Below are 14182 nucleotides of genomic sequence, written 5' to 3'. Positions count from 1 at the left end.
TTACCTCTCAAACTACATGATTGGTGGGCATGCAAAGGTTAAAGTATTTCTACCAGAACACGATGATTATCTAGATGTTTTCATGAAGACCGTGAAGGATGGGCAGACGGCCATCACAAGGGGTTGGACTAGAGTCGTGCGTGCCTTCTGCATGGAGGAGGGCACAATATGGGCATTCCGCTTCACCTTGTTCTGCAACCAGAATGTATTTCGCCTCTTTCTTTACCGTCTTTAATAGTACAAGTATACAACTGTGGTTCATCATTGTTTATTTGGTTCTTATGTAATTCTTGAACATATGTACCTATGAATCGAATAATGCATTGGTTGTTTGAACCTGATGGATATGAATAAAGCTATAGCATACATTCAAATTCAAATTCAACTCCGATACAATTTGAAATAGCAGCAATTAAATTATAGTGAAATTACGCTCTCCGGGTCGTTACGGCACACACGGTTGGTAAAACACAAACGTTTGCGATATACACCATAATCCGACACAGTTCACAAAAAGGAAACGTGTGCAAGCATGCACACAGTTGCTGTTTGCAAAGCGTGTGCGATGTCAGACAATATCACAAACGGTGCGAGCAAACTAAATGTTTGTGATAGTTGCCTTATCGTACACGATTCGCAACCATGAACTGTTTCTGATGAAGTATGCATCGTAAACGTTGCACCACAGAATAGTGTGTGCGATAGTTGTCGTGTACGACGATGTTACGACGGTCCGACGTTTCGTCATCCTGTCCGACACTCATACGACGATTAGCTAATCTTCTTAATTAGTTATCGCATACGGTTTGGGAAAAGCGAATGTGTGTGATTGTATGCTTATCATACACGTTCTATAATAGTAAACCATTTGTGATGGGCCGCGCATCGTAAACGTAGCACCACAGAATACCGATTGCGATGGCAATGCAAGCACAAATGAGTAGGAGTACTGTATATGCATCTTGGCTCCCTATTGATGCAGAGCATCCCTCGACCATCCCCATGGACGTCACACCGCAAGCACGGAGACGTCCTACGACGAGAGCTCGCGCACGCACCGTCGAAACCGAGGTTGACTCCTTCCTCTTCAAACTCCATTCTAATTCACACGAGAATTGGGTCCTACCTCAAATGGAAGTACTATGCATGGTTAGGTGTCAAGGTGTTGATCATGGAGATGCGAGCGCGAAGACCCAAGCACCTACGGTCGAGGAGAAGGAGGAGAGGAGCGACAAGAGAGAAGACGGAGAAGGCACAAGTACCCAGGCCTCCAGCCACCACCCCGGGCAGGCCCTCTGCACACCCCGGGTGCCCGGCCCCGTGTGCCCGCCCCCCCTGCGCTGGGAGCTGCTGCTCCACCCCCGGGTGCCCGGTCCCCTCCAGCCGGCCACCGGCCCGGTCCGGGTGCCCGTCCCATGCTTGCCCGGGTGCCCGGACTCCCCCTGGCGCGGCCCAGCCCCCCCCCCCACCGGGTGCCCGGGCCATCAACCCCGGGTGCCCGGCCTAGCTCCAGCCGGCCTCGGCCTAGTCCGGGTGCCCGGCCCCTCACGCCCCGGGTGCCCGGTCCTCCTTCACCCGGCGCCTCTGACCGGTCCGGGTGCCCGGCCCCCTTTGCCCCGGGTGCCCGGACCTATCCGAGTGTGTGTGCGTTTTGAGGGTCATTTTGGACCTTTGTATCCCCCTCTCCCTCTATTTCGTCCCTAGACTATATGTACCTCCCACCTAGCTCATTTAGAGGATAGCTAAGAATAGACACAAATCATAGAGCTTAGCTCATGTACCTCCTCTTGTGGGATTCCTCTTGAGAGAGAAGACTCCATTGGAGTACAAGACCTCCATTGGAGAAGATCCCTAGGGATTCAAGCCCCGCTTGAGGGAAGGATCTACCTAGATCATCAAGCCCTCATCTCCTTCATAGGATTTGGGATGAACTCTACCATGTATCTTGTTTCCCTTTGATTGTTCATGTACCTTGTGGATCTTGTGTGTTTGTTGGTCTAGTGGATGTGTGATTGGACTTGTTCTTGAGTGTTCCTCTTGTTTTCTCTCTTGTGTTCATCTTGTTCTTGGGGATTCCCCCTCCAATTCGTGAAAGATCTTCACTTAGGGTTCCACCCTACAACATCTTGGTATCATGAGCCATGGTTTCTCACGAAACTGGAGCCCCCTTCTTGTTCTCTAGCCTAATTTTGTTGTGTTCTTCCCCAATTTCGAAAATTCCCCACCAAAAATAGCCCCAATTTTTTTGTGATTTGTTGGTTTGATGAAGTTTTGTTGGATTTGATCCATGGATTTTCTTGGTTTCGAGTGGATCTAGCCTTCCCCCATCCATCTCCACCTTTCCCTCCACGAAATCCACCAATTTCTTCCACTTTCCCACGAATTTTTGCCCAAATCCGACACCCCTGGGCACCCGGACCTCAAACCCCGGGCACCCGGACCCCCCCGCCCACCCCCGCTGACCGCCCCGGGTGCCCGCACCACAAACCCCGGGCACCCGCACCCCCGGGCTGTTTGCCTCGGACCACCCCGGGTGCCCGCACCTTCCACCCCCGGGCACCCGCACCCCCCAGAACCAGTCGCGTGCACTTTACCGTTTCGGCCATAACTTTCACTCCCGGAGTCCGATTTTCGCGTTCTTTAGCTCGTTGAGTAGCTATTGACACCCCCCATCCATCTAGATAGGTTCCAACACCATTTGACTCCATCAAAATTTTGGCATTTTTGCATCTTTGCATAGGCCATCCACCATATCATACGCAAAACCACCTTAGCTTTCCGCAACCTAACCCATTTTCGATCCATATAGCATTTGTGGTTGCTTGAGGGGTGACTTGAGTCTCCTAAGGTGTTTCGGATACTTAGGGACGGTCACTTCGTCATCAACCACCACCACCACTTCCGCATTGCTAACTCCGGAACCACCAACGCATTCCGCTATCACCATTTGACATTTGCCTTTGGAGATTTTGAGTTTGCGGTTTTTACCGTTTCCTAAGGTGTTTCGGCTACTTAGGGACGGGTCTACATCATCTTGGTATCTATATCAAGAACACCGCCACTCATCATCGCCACGAGGTCGTCTTCGACATTGACCACTTCACCATTTTGACACCCTAACCGTAAGCAAGAACGGTAACCACTATATCATCTTGGTATCATGGTATCCCATCATTGTACATTCTTGCCATTATATTGTTAACCCCTTAGCCCATTTTGCGTCACTTACCTATCGAGACTAGCCTTTGAGTATTGCCGGCAACGCTACTTGTGCACATTAGTGATCCGTACCTTCCATTGCATATATACCATATCATATTGGTATCATCTTGGTATCATCATATCATCCCTTGTGTCACAAGATTGTTCCCGCATATACACAATTGCTATCTTGGTTTGTGCATTTCGCATAGTGGCCATATCAAAAAAAAAAGAACAAGCTTTTAAGCAAAAAGGAAAAAGAGAGCAAAGAGCTTGTAAGCAATAGCCATAGCATCACCACATTGCATATCATACTACCATATTGATCATCTCGGATCATCGTGTGTGAAACACCGGAACATCATACATATATAGAATACTTGGGATAGAAAGTTGATACATTTTGCATCTTATAGGTTGTGCACAAGTGTCGTATCCGCCTATTGAGCAATCGTGCTAGCGTCTCTCTTGAGTTGTACAACACGAGCGTTTTCCGTGGATTCCACATTTTGTGCTCATTCCTTGGTTGCACGACCCCATTTATCTATCCGTGTGTGTGTTTCCGTGTGCCACATATTGCTATCGGTCTACTTGTTTCACTTGTGAATTTGTGAATCTTTTCCAACATTATTGACTCTTGCTAACATTTTGCATCAAATTTTTGTGCCACTATCCTCACCGAGCTCCACCATAAGCTTTACTTGATAGGTGTGAGTGAACAAGTCCGGTACCAATTCCACTATTCTTTCATCTCACATTGAGTGAAACGGGATACATCCTCAACTTTGGGAAAAGGTAACTTGGTATTGTTTATCTCATTTCCTACTCACCTCTACTCGAGTGTTGTGATGGATAGGCAAGGCATTTCACCTTCGGTCGACAACAACAACGACGAGTTCGATGCCACGAGCAACACCAACGACGCCAAGATGCATGCTCAAATGGAGGAGATCAAAGCCCTCATCAAGTCCTACAAGCGATCTTCCTCATCTTCGAGAAGACGCTCAAGAGCTCATGCTTCCGAGCTACCATCTACGGCAAGATCACATTGGCATCGACACCATCACCACCAAGAACGTGAAGGTCAAGAGCTCTACACCAACAACTGCTCTATGGCTTGACCATCTCACTTGGCATCTTCTCCAAGCAACTACAAGGCATCTTCGCCTACGGACATATGGCATCTTCGCCAACAAGCACCTCAAGACTACGCTCAAGAGAAGCTCCCCAAGCTCAAGTCCGCGACTTCCACGAGCTACTATGACCTCGACATCGACCACGCGATTCCTTTCTATGGGACTCAAGAACCCGAGGAGTATCTCGAGTGGGAGCGCTTAATGGACGACTACCTCAAGCTACATCAAGTTCCTTCTGAAGATCAAGTGAAGTGCGCCACAAGGAACTTCCACGACTACGCGTCCACATGGTGGCTTCACACACCTTCGGAGGGCTATGACATGAGTTGGCCCAAGACGAAGAGAGCTTTGCGGCGAGAGTTCGTGCCTCCAACCTACACGGAACATCTTCTACGCCAATTGGAGAACACCATCCAAGGATCCAAGTCCATCGACAAGTACTTCAAGGAGATGAAGATTGCCTTGCGACGAGCCGGCATGGACGACCCCATTTCGATGAAGTTCCACTTCATGATGGGATTGAACAACGACATTTCCAAGACTATCTTCCTCGAGAACTACAAGTCCCTCGACGACTACATTGGTTCTCTCAAGGCGGAACAAGAACTCATGAAGGCCAAGGTTTCTCCACCCCAAGCTCACTTCGCGACGACCAAGCTCCACGAGATGATCGAGCATGAGATTTTTCCCTTCGGTCTTGGAGGAGAGCGATGATGTGCCATCTTCGGTCTTCATCCACGGCGACGATGACGAGATGGTTGAGCATGGGATTTTCCCTTCGACCACGGCGACGTATGATGACTTGAGTGACTTTTGCCACCATATGGAAAGTGAGAGTGACTTCACCACTAGCCCCATATATGATGAGTTGCCACAATTCCCATGTGAGGAGAGCCACAACCCCCACCACTTGAGTGAGATGAGTGACTCCACCATATGTGACATTGAGTGCACCTACCTTGAGGGAGTGAGTGAGCCACCACCACATAGAGAGAGTGAGGAAGTTGATAGGGCACGTGAGCCATTTCGATTTCTAACAACTTAACCTCTACCTCTATTGTGTCTTCTCATTTGGTGCTAGGTCCCATATATGATGATGCGCCGATCCGCGACGACTTCGTCCTTCCTATGGACAAGACGATGGCCATGGTGGAATATGATGCACCCCCCCCCCCCCCCCACATGGTTCCATCAAGATGAAGATGATGACCACCATTTGGTCTTTGCCACCTCACCTACACCACTTGAGTGGAATGAAAAAGGTAACATAGGTGAAGGTGATGCTCTAGTCCCACTAGTGGACATTCTCGACATTGATTGCTTGCATGATGTTGATCCACCTATTGTCATGCTTCATGCTAGTATGATTTCTCCATGCGATGATTTACCCATTTATGATGAGTTTGATGATTGCCATGAGGAGTCTATTAGTTGTGATGCCATGTTACATAGGATTCCTTGTCATAATTTTTTCGGCCATATCATGTTTGACAATCCGCTTGACTTGTCATATGCTATGCATGAGATCAACAATATGTCATATTTGCAATCTCATCGTAGTGACTATGCATATGCCATTCACATTAACCCAATTTGCACATATGGCATACACGACAAGCCCATGGTTATTGGCATTTGTTTTTCTTGTGATGATATTGCCATGCTTCCCTTACATGATTTGCGCAATTCATCTACTATGCCATGCCATGATCACATTGTTCCAAATATGCATTGTTTTGGATGTTGTCAATATTCTTCATATAATGTTTCCACTATTGCTCATGAGGAGACCCCCATAGTTTCCTCATACATGTTAGGAGATTTTGATTCATCCTATCCATTGCATGATCCCAATACTTGTGTGCACCATATGCTCCCCATGAATGACAATGATGTTGATGTGCCGTATACTTGCATTCTCAATTTGTGTCCTCATCGTGTCATACATAATAACTATTCTTTCATGATGGATGACATGTTCTTATACCATGCATCAAATTTCTTTGAGCGATGCTTATCTTGTGCTAACTCTCACGAGCACATACACATCATGATGGATGATGTGTACATTTACCACGCGCACAATTTCTTTGGTTTGTGTCTCTTTTATGTAGGTACCCATGAATACTTGTCAACCTCGCAATCCCACGAGTTGACAAAACGAGCTCTAGAGAGCAATGATGACTTGGGATCCCATGGATTGCATTTCCCACCGCTCTCTTCGCGCAAAGACTTCGTGCATTTCTTCTACATGGCTCTCACATGGTTATGGGTTATCGTCCATTGCATATTATATGCCCATCCTGCCATGTTCACTTTGCATGATACGTTCATTCCTATGCCTTTGCCATGCATTTTTTACCCATGCTTTGCATTACACATGATGATTGATTCTACTACTTGTATGTGTATTTGCAAGCTTGGTGGAGATATTGGTTGTTACTGCCATGTTCCATTTATGCCACATTCCTACGATGATACTATGATCTTGCTTTGTGTTCGTGCTTGCGATATGCCATGTGCATTGCCTATGCTTACTACTTGCACACATGACATGATTGCCATGAATTCCTCTAGTGTGTTGCATCTTCGCTCCACTAGTTGGCTCGACTTGATTGCTATGCTTTCTCATGTTGCATCCAATTCTTGGATTACTTGCTATTATCACATGTTTGGTTGCAACAATGTCATTACTTCACATATGCCTATGCCTACTATTTGCTCTCATGACTTGATTGCCTTGCAAATGTTGCAAAATTGCTATATCATTTGTCTTGAGTGCCTCACTTTCTTCACAACACCATATGCACATTATGCTTGGATTGTCTTAAACTTGCCCCATGTGTTTAGGCATTTCATTTCTCTTGGTGTTATGAATGATTCCTATGCCTACCATAGACCATTTGTCGAGCGCTTTATGCATGTTTGCTATGATCTTGAGGTCGATGCTTGCTATCTTGTCAAACATATTTGCATCGCTACCTCACATTTCCATGCTTGTTTCCTTGATGTCTTTGCTTGTGCTCAATTTATGTTCTTACATGCCATGCCACTCTTCTTTGTCAAACCATATGCTATGCTTGATGACGACACTTGTTTGGTGACTCACCTCTTGAATGCTTGGTTTTGCTCTAATGCTAACCACATTTGTTTTTCCAAGTGTTTGTTGTACTTGCTCCTTTCGAAGGAATCACAAGACGGTGCGACATTGGAGAGTGCCCATTTCCAAATTCCACATGACAAGTCCTTGGTGGTTGACCACTTCTACACGGCGACGCCCTCTCTTTCCCATGGTGATGAAGATCACGATCCGTGGACGGACCTCTCCCAAGGGAGGGAGATGATGAGCATCCCTCGACCATCCCCATGGACGTCACACCGCAAACACGGAGACGTACTACGACGAGAGCTCGCGCACGCACCGTCGAAACCGAGGTTGACTCCTTCCTCTTCAAACTCCATTCTAATTCACACGAGAATTGGGTCCTACCTCAAATGGAAGTACTATGCATGATTAGGTGTCAAGGTGTTGACCATGGATAGGCGAGCGCGAAGACCCAAGCACCTACGGTCGAGGAGAAGGAGGAGAGGAGCGACAAGAGAGAAGACGGAGAAGGCACAAGTACCCGGGCCTCCAGCCACCACCCCGGGCAGGCCCTTTGCACACCCCGGGTGCCCGGCCCCGTGTGCCCCGGGTGCCCGGCCAAACCTGGGAGGCGCCCCGGGTGCCCGGTCAACTGGCCCCGGGTGCCCGTCCCCCCTGCGCTGGGAGCTGCTGCTCCACCCCCGGGTGCCCGGTCCCCTCCAGCCGGCCACCGGCCCGGTCCGGGTGCCCGACCCATGCTTGCCCGGGTGCCCGGACTCCCCCTGGCGCGGCCCAGCCCCCCCCCCCACCGGGTGCCCGGGCCATCAACCCCAGGTGCCCGGCCCAGCTCCAGCCGGCCTCGGCCTAGTCCGGGTGCCCGGCCCCTCGCGCCCCGGGTGCCCGGTCCTCCTTCGCCTCTGACCGGTCCGGGTGCCCGGACCCATCCGAGTGTGTGTGCGTTTTGAGAGTCATTTTGGACCTTTGTATCCCCCTCTCCCTCTATTTCGTCCCTAGACTATAGTACCTCCCACCTAGCTCATTTAGAGGATAGCTAAGAATAGACACAAATCATAGAGCTTAGCTCATGTACCTCCCCTTGTGGGATTCCTCTTGAGAGAGAAGACTCCATTGGAGTACAAGACCTCCATTGGAGAAGATCCCTAGGGATTCAAGCCCCCCTTGAGGGAAGGATCTACCTAGATCATCAAGCCCACATCTCCTTCATAGGATTTGGGATGAACTCTACCATGTATCTTGTTTCCCTTTGATTGTTCATGTACCTTGTGGATCTTGTGTGTTTGTTGGTCTAGTGGATGTGTGATTGGACTTGTTCTTGAGTGTTCCTCTTGTTTTCTCTCTTGTGTTCATCTCGTTCTTGGGGATTCCCCCTCCAATTCGTGAAAGATCTTCACTTAGGGTTCCACCCTACAACACCTATCCTCGACGGTTTTTGGGTCGTGTGGGAAGGACCCCCCCTATCGCCCACACTCACTTGGCGACGGTTCCAAATGCCGTCACAGAAAGGGGTTAAAAACCGTTTGTATAGCACCGACGCGTACCAGTGTGTCGTCGAAGTTACCGTCCTTGCTTACGGTCGAGGTTGTCAAGATTGTGAAGTGGTCGTTTCGATGTCGAGTCATTGGCGAAGATGAGCGGTGGTGATGTCGAAGCCGAACTGTTCCTAGTTAGCCGAAACACCCTAGGAAACGGAGAACCACAACTCAAATTCTCAAAGCAAATGACCAAATGGCAGTAGCGGAAAGCGGTGGTACGGTTGTCAAAGTGGTATGCGGTGGCGGAAGTGGTGGTGGTTGAAAACTGCAGGAAATGCAGTTTCGTCACGCGAAGCCGGATGATCCGGGCCAGGAGCCGGATGATCCTGGTCAGGGTCCGGATGATCCGGGCAGGTCAACTGCGCGTGGGTGAGGCTCGGGATGAGCTCGAAAACGGGGAGAAATTCGAAGATTTCGGGGATTTTTATGGATTTCGTGGTGGAGATGGTGGGGAAAGGTGAGATCCACTTGCAACACAAAGAATTCACGGATCAAAATCAACAAAACTTCATCGCACAAACAAATCACAAAAAAAATTGGGGCTATTTTTGTGGGGATTTTTTTAAATTGGGACAAAATCAACAAAATTAGGCTAGAAAACGAGGGGTAGGACTCCAAATTCATGATCAACCTTGGCTCATGATACTAAGATGATGTAGGGTGGAAACCCTAAGGCCGATCTTTCACGATTTGGAGGGGGTCCCACGAAGAACACGGAGAACACACGAGAGGGGAAACAAGAGAGAACACTCAAACCAACGAGAAACGATCACACATGTGCTAGATCCATGAACACAAAGAGAGATACATGATTCAAATCCAACAAAGGAAAGATACAAGTAGCTAGTTCTTCTCCAAGAGGATGTCTTGAATCCACTAGGGGATATTCTCCCAGATGGAGGGCTTGAATCCACTTGGGGGTCTTTTCCTAGATGGAGGACTTGGCCTCCAATGGAGTAGGTATCAAGTGGATGAGCAAAGCTCTATCTCTCATGTGAGCTAAAATAATGCTAACCTTAGAAAAGTGGAGGTGGAGTCATATGTGTAGGCTAGAGGGACGAATGGGTACATGGGCCTTGGCCCATCATCATGCACGCAGGCACTGTCCGGATGATCCGGGCTTTGGTGGTCCGGATGATCCAGACATGTCGTGGAGGTGCTGGGGGTCCGGTTGTCCGGGACCTGGTACGGATGTCCGGGTCCGTCCGGGTGATCCGGGCCGGGGTCCGGATGATCCAGCTTCAGCGTGAGGCCTTCGGGTGTCTTCGAGCACATTATCGGGATCATCCGGGCCGGGATCCGGATCGTCCGTGCTGGGGCCGGATCGTCCAGACGGAGGTCCGGATCATCCGGGCAAGTGCTAACTTGTCCGTTTTCTTCTCCATCTTCACGTATGTCTTCCTCCATCGATCCTCCTTGCCCCGTAGCTTCTCCATGGCTAACTCCTTGGTACCCGAGTATGCAAAGTGTCTCCGTTTGAGGTAGTAGCCATGTCTCATGTGTTTCGAAGAGGAATCGTGAGAGGAGAGATGTCACCTCGGTTTCGAGAGCTCTTGCACGTGCTCGTGTCATGGGTCCACTTGGCACTTGGTGAGACGATGGTAGGTCCATGGAGATGACCTTAGGATGCTCCGCATCATAGGGTTTGAGATGATATGGTGCTGGTGAAGATGTTGATAAAGATTGGTCCTCCCACGATGAGAGGGTTGTTTGTGATGTCGATGGCTTTGATTCCCCCCTCCTGGAGGGAAGTATCCCCGGCGGAATCGCTCCGCCGGAGAGCAAAAGTGTTCCCCACAGGTTCCTCCTCGAGACAGCGGCACTTCATCCCTAAAGCCCTCTCCTTATTTTTTCTAGGGCAAATGACTTCATATAGAAGAAGATGGGCCACAAAGGCTGGCCAGGGGCCCCACAAGCCACCAGGGCGCGCCCTGGTGCTTCGTGGGCACCTGGGTGGCCTCCTCTAATATTTATTTTCTCCAGTATATTTTTATATATTCCAAAATAATTCTCCATGAAATTTCAGCTCATTTGGAGTTGTGCTGAATAGGTATCTCTGACATAGCCTTTTCAGGTCCAGAATTCCAGCTGCCGACAATCCTTCTCTTCGTGTAAATCTTGCAAATTAAGAAAGAAAAGACATTAGAATTGCACCACAAGGTATTATATTGATAAAAGATATTCTAAATAACAGTAGGAAAACATGATGCAAAATGGACGTACCAAGGAACTTCGAACTGGAGAAAAAGTAGGGTCACTTCGACGGCGAGGAGCGTGGAGCCGCTGGCTCAGCCGCCAAGCGTCTCGATGGGTCCAGTGAGGGCCGCTCATTGAGGACCTCGATGAAGGCGGTTGTAGCATCACGCACCTCCTCCCATGCCTCGGCGGCCGGCTGCGCGGGCGCCGCCCCTGCAGCACACCACCCCATCACCCTCTATCTCGTCGGTAGCGCCGGTCGCCTCATCTCCGCCACCGCCACCCCTACCTCGTCTCCGCAACCCCCTCATCTCTGCCGCAAACGCCGCCCGCCTCATCACCGCCTTGTCTCCTGGGCCTCCTCCCAGTGGAGCGACGACTAGATGCCGAGGGTTTGCGGTGGAAATGACGACGCGCCTCCTAGATCCGCCGGACCGTAGAGGAAACAACGTGGTGGCGGCGGAGCCACCCGTGCAGTGCTCGGGCGAAAACGCCCAGAAAGGGAATCACCGTGGCAAGATGCGGTGGGGAATGGATAAGATGAGGCAGCATCGGCGAGTGGGTGGAAAAGAAGTGGGCTGCGTTGTGTCTCGTTCACCATGCACCTCCCCCTCGGCGAGCGTGCGCTGCCGACGTGGAGGGTCAACGTGCGCCAAGATTCATGTTTTCAATCCAAGGGGAGATGCTGCTTTTTTTTGGTTGAAGGGAAGAGATGCTCTGGTTGATTTGATTCGGCAACGTGACCGAGACGAACCAGCCGAGAAGCAGGACTACACGCGCTCGGAGTAGAGAAAGGTGCAACTCGGTCCAGTCCACTGCTGATGTAGTATTGCTGCCTATTTTTATCCGCTGCAAAAATTGAGGGGACATATATAAAATGGGTCTGTTTATGTCACATCTAGATGTGAGATAATATCTCACATCTAAACTGACATCATCCTCTAATATGTCCCCACCTGTTGACAAACAATAAGCTTGGTTGCTCCCGATCACCCCCGCACAAGGATGCTTGTTTGTTTGCGTCGGCCAGTTTGTTTGTCGTGTGGGCAGCCCATCCCTTCCAGCCAGCTACCCCCGCCACCTGAGCTTGTTTTTGTTGGGCTTTTTTGTTTGTTTGTTTTTTTACACGAAAAAGGCCACATGTGCACGCAGACCTGGCCTTGTTAGTAGAAGTTTTTTTTGCAAGAAAGAAGCTTAGATGACTCAGGAAAAAGTGCAAAAACCCAGACAGTTTTTGTGAATGAACAAAAATGAACAATGACTGATTAGTCAACCTCTGAAGATGAAAGACTAGCAGTAAAAAATGTGACGACGATCTGAAATTACTGAATATAATGAGTCAAACTCTCTGAACACGATGCAAGCTCTACGAACAATTACTGAAGATAATGAGTCAAACTCTATGAACATGCTGCATACTCTCTGAACATTGGCTCATAACTCAAACTCTCTGAACATGATGCATGCTCTCTGAACAAAAATAGAAAACTGAAAACATGATGCATGCTCTCTCAACATATGCACTGAACAAAAATGAAAAACAACTAGCACGGCATGCCTTCTTTGCTGTGAGTTCATTGTGCATCCTCAACTCTTGTACCCCCTATGCAACAACAAATCCTAACGAATCACAGCACTGAAAATACAAAATTCTGGCTAGCCCAAAACATAGGGCAACACAGGCACAGGGTCGCTGCCCTCACAAAAAATCCAGGGCCGCAGTGGCTCAAAATAACGTACATACCTACTTGTGCACACCCAGAGCACGGAAATTCGAGCTGTGCGGCAGTAATTTTGAGCGTGTCGCACCAACAAAAATCAGGCAGGAGAAGAGGGGAAAAGTGAGCTACTCACTGCCTCTTGCCAAGAATCAGCTGCGGAGAACTCCGGGACGGTGCCGACACCGATGATCCCGTCAGCCGCGCAGAGCTCGCGGGCAGGGCCGAATGACGGTGCCTTATCGGCAACACAGAGGTCGTCGGCGGTGTGGATGCCGCAGGCCTCGACGGCCGCGCAGCGCTCGCCCCCCGTGTCCACAGCGGGTGCCTCGTGCGCCGAGCAGAGGTGCGAACGGGGGGCTCGTCGCCTGCGATTTCGGTCGCCATGGGCTTCGAGCTTGTCGCCCCCATCTCTTCCTCCTCTGCTCCACCGATTCAACCAGTGCGCGGACAAAAAAACTCTGTCGGTGTGGATAATTATTGGAAAGCCGTTGTTATTTTGGAGATCTTGCAGAAAGCCTCCTACAGAAAGTTCAAAACGGGCAGTTCAGTGCAGAATCCTGTGTTGAGTACCCCTACAAAAAGCAAAGGCATTTTGAGGGTCTGCCTTGCAAAAATTTGTGAACTCAAAACTGTGATCTGAAAAAAATAGGTCACTGAAAACACTAGGACAGCTACGAAAAATCAACAAAAAAACAAAAATGAAAAAAATAAAAGCATAGTTTTGTGTTTATTGATGAGTAGCAGCTCGGGGCTCTCGAGTTATTGGTTGGCATCCACTTGCAAGTCTATCTTCAAAAAAGATACCAAAAAATGGTTCTGACTATATACAAAAAACTAGTTGCAAAAAGTTGAGGGGGATGACTTGCAAAAAGTGACATGGAAAAGAAAAACTACGGGCCCACACTTGCGAGTGAACGGTCGTATTGCAACAGAAATTGGCCACAAAATTGCGAGTCAAAAGTGCACTTGCAACTAGGGTAGTTATAGCTTCAAAAAAACACCTGAAGTTGCGAGACGAGGGTTGACTTGCAAAGTGACATGAAACGAAGAACTATTGGCGCATAATTGCGAGTCGGCGGTGGACTTGCAAACTGGGGCAATTACACTCCTACACAAAACACCAAAAAGTTTAGAGACGAGGGGTTGACTGGCAAGTGATAAGAAAATAAAACTACGGGGCGATTACAAACTAGGCAAAAGAACCACAGTTACAAGTCAAAAAAATAACTATATCCCGAGTTGGGAGTTGATGGTGGACTTGCAACTCAGGCGAATACAAACTATGGGTCC

General features: G+C 49.0%; 1 long non-coding RNA gene across 1 annotated transcript; it reads right to left on the bottom strand.

Moving 5' to 3' along the window:
- Nucleotides 1-10806: 10806 nt before the first annotated feature.
- Nucleotides 10807-13358, bottom strand: LOC120973337 (uncharacterized). Its single transcript, XR_005768066.3, has 3 exons — nt 12128-13358; nt 11199-12020; nt 10807-11092 (listed from the first exon to the last, which is right to left on the bottom strand). It is a non-coding gene; the product is annotated as an uncharacterized lncRNA (long non-coding RNA).
- Between the last annotated feature and the right edge of the window lie 824 nt (nt 13359-14182).

This window comes from Aegilops tauschii, chromosome 2 (assembly GCF_002575655.3).
Source record: "Aegilops tauschii subsp. strangulata cultivar AL8/78 chromosome 2, Aet v6.0, whole genome shotgun sequence".
NCBI classification, from domain to species: Eukaryota; Viridiplantae; Streptophyta; class Magnoliopsida; order Poales; family Poaceae; genus Aegilops; species Aegilops tauschii.
The sequence above is the reverse complement of the archived record's forward strand: the minus strand, read 5'-3'. Positions and strand labels throughout refer to the sequence as shown.